At 54.3% G+C, this 5,000-nt stretch overlaps 1 non-coding gene across 1 annotated transcript; it reads right to left on the bottom strand.

Annotated features, from left to right (window-relative positions):
• Nucleotides 1-680: 680 nt before the first annotated feature.
• On the bottom strand, nt 681-2,601 carry LOC138944026 (small subunit ribosomal RNA). Its single transcript, XR_011448617.1, has one exon. It is a non-coding gene; the product is annotated as a small subunit ribosomal RNA (ribosomal RNA).
• Between the last annotated feature and the right edge of the window lie 2,399 nt (nt 2,602-5,000).

Raw genomic sequence — 5,000 nt, 5'->3', positions numbered from 1 at the left:
GTTTCGCGATCGGAGCGTCTCTTCCCCGTACATATAATATAATAATATATATATTTGGAAGAGCCGGGGCGGAATGTTCTTTGAAGAAACCGTCGGACTTGATCGGGTGTGATCCGTCCTCTCGCCCGTTCGTCCGATAGCCGCGCGCTCGCGTACAAACACGCTGACCGCTGCCCCGGTGCGGGGAGGGGCGCGTTCACGAGCGTTGCGGACGCACGGACGGGCGTAGGTTACCACCGGTACGCGCTAACGCCGGATCGTAACTCTGCGCTTGGCAAGAGCGCGATCGGGAAAGCGTCTTCTGCTCCGAATCGCATTCATGTAATTTCGCAATTTGCGCAACGAGCCTCAACGGGTCGCGCGCGACGCGACGCGACGCCGGTTGCGGCTACGAAGCTTAAGGAGAGAGTCTCGGATAATCCTCTCCTCCTCCATCCCGCTCGCACGACGCCGACCGCACCGAAAAAGGCCGACGGCGCTCTGCTGCTGGCTTCCCTTTCTCTCTCGGGTCGTCGCAGAGGCGCGCGGCGTTCGACGCGCGTCGTCGTATTAGTACATGCGGGATATAATCCGTCAATTCCATTTTACTTTCGTATCTGTTTTCTTTGTCCATTCAGTCGCCGACTGCTGCGAGCGCGCGTCCAAAAGACTCGAGACGCAGAGCAGGACCTCCGGAACGTTAATGATCCTTCCGCAGGTTCACCTACGGAAACCTTGTTACGACTTTTACTTCCTCTAAATGATCAAGTTTGGTCATCTTCCCGGCAACATCGGCAATGCCGAGACATTGCCGCGCACCAGTCCGAAGACCTCACTAAATCATTCAATCGGTAGTAGCGACGGGCGGTGTGTACAAAGGGCAGGGACGTAATCAACGCGAGCTTATGACTCGCGCTTACTGGGAATTCCTCGTTCATGGGGAACAATTGCAAGCCCCAATCCCTAGCACGAAGGAGGTTCAGCGGGTTACCCGGGCCTTTCGGCCAGGGAACACACGCTGATTCCTTCAGTGTAGCGCGCGTGCGGCCCAGAACATCTAAGGGCATCACAGACCTGTTATTGCTCAATCTCGTGCGGCTAGAAGCCGCCTGTCCCTCTAAGAAGATTTGTTTGTACGTTGGTAGTAAAAACCCGCCAGCCGAAGCCGGGGGCCTTCGCGATACCATAAGGTACGCCTATTTAGCAGGCTAGAGTCTCGTTCGTTATCGGAATTAACCAGACAAATCGCTCCACCAACTAAGAACGGCCATGCACCACCACCCACCGAATCAAGAAAGAGCTATCAATCTGTCAATCCTTCCGGTGTCTGGGCCTGGTGAGGTTTCCCGTGTTGAGTCAAATTAAGCCGCAGGCTCCACTCCTGGTGGTGCCCTTCCGTCAATTCCTTTAAGTTTCAGCTTTGCAACCATACTTCCCCCGGAACCCAAAAGCTTTGGTTTCCCGGAAGCTGCCCGCCGAGTCATCGGAGGAACTTCGGCGGATCGCTAGCTGGCATCGTTTATGGTTAGAACTAGGGCGGTATCTGATCGCCTTCGAACCTCTAACTTTCGTTCTTGATTAATGAAAACATTTTTGGCAAATGCTTTCGCTTCTGTCCGTCTTGCGACGATCCAAGAATTTCACCTCTAACGTCGCAATACGAATGCCCCCATCTGTCCCTATTAATCATTACCTCGGGGTTCCGAAAACCAACAAAATAGAACCGAGGTCCTATTCCATTATTCCATGCACGCAGTATTCAGGCGAAGGTAGCCTGCTTTAAGCACTCTAATTTGTTCAAAGTAAACGTACCGGCCCGACTCGACACTCAGTAAAGAGCACCGCGACGGGATATTAGTTGGGCCGCCCCTCGCGAGGCTAAGCCCACCGGTAGGACGTCCCACATCACGCCAGTTAAACACCGCGAGCGGTGAACCGACGGTGTGCGACACAGATTCAACTACGAGCTTTTTAACCGCAACAACTTTAATATACGCTATTGGAGCTGGAATTACCGCGGCTGCTGGCACCAGACTTGCCCTCCAATGGATCCTCGTTAAAGGATTTAAAGTGTACTCATTCCGATTACGGGGCCTCGGATGAGTCCCGTATCGTTATTTTTCGTCACTACCTCCCCGTGCCGGGAGTGGGTAATTTGCGCGCCTGCTGCCTTCCTTGGATGTGGTAGCCGTTTCTCAGGCTCCCTCTCCGGAATCGAACCCTGATTCCCCGTTACCCGTTACAACCATGGTAGGCGCAGAACCTACCATCGACAGTTGATAAGGCAGACATTTGAAAGATGCGTCGCCGGTGCTAGGACCGTGCGATCAGCACAAAGTTATTCAGAGTCACCAAAATAAACGGTGGACGAACGGCGAACCGCCCGCCACCGATTGGTTTTGATCTAATAAAAGCGTCCCTTCCATCACTGGTCGGGACTCTGTTTTGCATGTATTAGCTCTAGAATTACCACAGTTATCCAAGTAAATGTGGGTACAATCTAATGAACCATAACTGATTTAATGAGCCATTCGCGGTTTCACCTTAATTCGGCATGCACTGAGACATGCATGGCTTAATCTTTGAGACAAGCATATGACTACTGGCAGGATCAACCAGGGAGCTTCGTGTTCGGTTACTCGCGTGGAGCGGTAACTCGCGAGCGAGCCCGAAGGCCCGTCGCTATTAAGCTCTTACTTCTCGCGCCGCCGGTCTTTATTAGCCGGTCGGCGACACTCTCTATCTACTTACTTACTTATTACGCAACACACTTTATGCGTGCGTCTCGTCTTCGTGAGAGGAGCGAGGCGGTCCGTGTATATAATAAACCTCCTCCTCTCTTACTTCAAGATCATTCTCCATTTTATATTGTGTATTATAAAAAGATCATACTCATTCTCATTCTCCCAATGTAAACGCGCGATCGCGAGGACCGCGCGATTTACCCTGACGCTAGATCGACGATGCCGATGCTTAGACGTCGAGGATAAATGTGCTATCGTGCTTTTAGCACGCACTTATATTTCGCTACGGCGTACAAAGCGTGCGGGAAGAACGTTGTAATCCGTCCTTCCACGCCACTCGTATCCGTGGAGTAAACGTTCGGTAAGCGCGACGATTCCGCTGCTGCGTCCAAGACGAGAGGGAATCGCGCGGCCAACACACTAGATGCGTGCGCGCCACATAAGAGCCATTCGGTCTTGCGACACCGACTCGTGGCAATGCTGTGCTCGTAATAAAAGTGTGTGCATAGAATAAGCGCCGAAGCGCGACACGTCGTACCCTCTTATAATACCCAACCGGACGGCCAGGCGGTCGGCGACGACACGGCTTTTTGCTTAGCGAGCGCGAGCTCGAGCTCGTCGAAATTTTGTCGACGAGAGCGTAAATACAATAGTCTCTTCCCTCATAGAGACGTTTTACTCGGACTCTGTCCGATAAAGCACAACACAAATCGCCGTTTGTGTTTTCTTCTCTCCTCTTAAACAATAATAAATCTCTCCTGTATCGTTCGTTTTAAACGTTCTCGAAAAGACAAGAACGCAAGAATCGTGCGAGCCGCGCGAAGAACGCGCAACCGCCCGTTCGTCCGATTCGGTTCGGTCCGACGCGCCGAGCGCGACGTACCTCTTATAATACCCAACCGAGCGGCCAGGCGGTCGGCGACGCACGGTACTACGCACGGTCGCTTATGAGTGCGAGCGTCGAAATACCCACGCGCTCGAGACTTTGTCGCTGAAAACGAAAGGCGAAAAAACATCGTTAAAAACATTGTTAGACGAAAAAACATTGTAAATATTATAAAAAGCGTTAAAAATCCGATCGCGGGCGGTACCTCCGATGTACGAAAAGCCGAAGATCGACAAAGTCCCGTCGCGGGCGGTACCTCCGGAGTACGGAAAATCGAAAATCGTCAAAGTCCCGTCGCGGGCGGTACCTCCGGAATACGAAAAGTCGAAAAACGTCAAAGTCCCGTCGCGGGCGGTACCTCCGGCGCACGGACTGTCGACCACGCACCGACCCGTTTGCGGGCGGTACCTCCGGTTTACGGAAAGTCGAAAATCGTCAAAGTCCCGTCGCGGGCGGTACCTCCGGAATACGAAAAGTCGAAAAACGTCAAAGTCCCGTCGCGGGCGGTACCTCCGGCGCACGGACTGTCGACCACGCACCGACCCGTTTGCGGGCGGTACCTCCGGTTTACGGAAAGTCGAAAATCGTCAAAGTCCCGTCGCGGGCGGTACCTCCGGAATACGAAAAGTCGAAAAACGTCAAAGTCCCGTCGCGGGCGGTACCTCCGGCGCACGGACTGTCGACCACGCACCGACCCGTTTGCGGGCGGTACCTCCGGTTTACGGAAAGTCGAAAATCGTCAAAGTCCCGTCGCGGGCGGTACCTCCGGAATACGAAAAGTCGAAAAACGTCAAAGTCCCGTCGCGGGCGGTACCTCCGGCGCACGGACTGTCGACCACGCACCGACCCGTTTGCGGGCGGTACCTCCGGTTTACGGAAAGTCGAAAATCGTCAAAGTCCCGTCGCGGGCGGTACCTCCGGAATACGAAAAGTCGAAAAACGTCAAAGTCCCGTCGCGGGCGGTACCTCCGGCGCACGGACTGTCGACCACGCACCGACCCGTTTGCGGGCGGTACCTCCGGTTTACGGAAAGTCGAAAATCGTCAAAGTCCCGTCGCGGGCGGTACCTCCGGAATACGGAAAGTCGAAAAACGTCAAAGTCCCGTCGCGGGCGGTACCTCCGGCGCACGGACTGTCGACCACGCACCGATCCGTTTGCGGGCGGTACCTCCGGTTTACGGAAAGTCGAAAATCGTCAAAGTCCCGTCGCTGGCGGTATCTCCGGCGCACGGACTGTCGACCACGCACCGACCCGTTTGCGGGCGGTACCTCCGGTTTACGGAAAGTCGAAAATCGTCAAAGTCTCGTCGCTGGCGGTACCTCCGGCGCACGGACTGTCGACCACGCACCGACCCGTTTGCGGGCGGTACCTCCGGTTTACGGAAAGTCGA

Source organism: Polyergus mexicanus, unplaced genomic scaffold, assembly GCF_030449975.1.
Source record: "Polyergus mexicanus isolate NDT 795.1 unplaced genomic scaffold, iyPolMexi1.0 SCAF_76, whole genome shotgun sequence".
NCBI lineage: Eukaryota > Metazoa > Arthropoda > Insecta > Hymenoptera > Formicidae > Polyergus > Polyergus mexicanus.
Note: the sequence above shows the minus strand (reverse complement) of the source record. Positions and strands in the feature narration are given on the sequence as shown.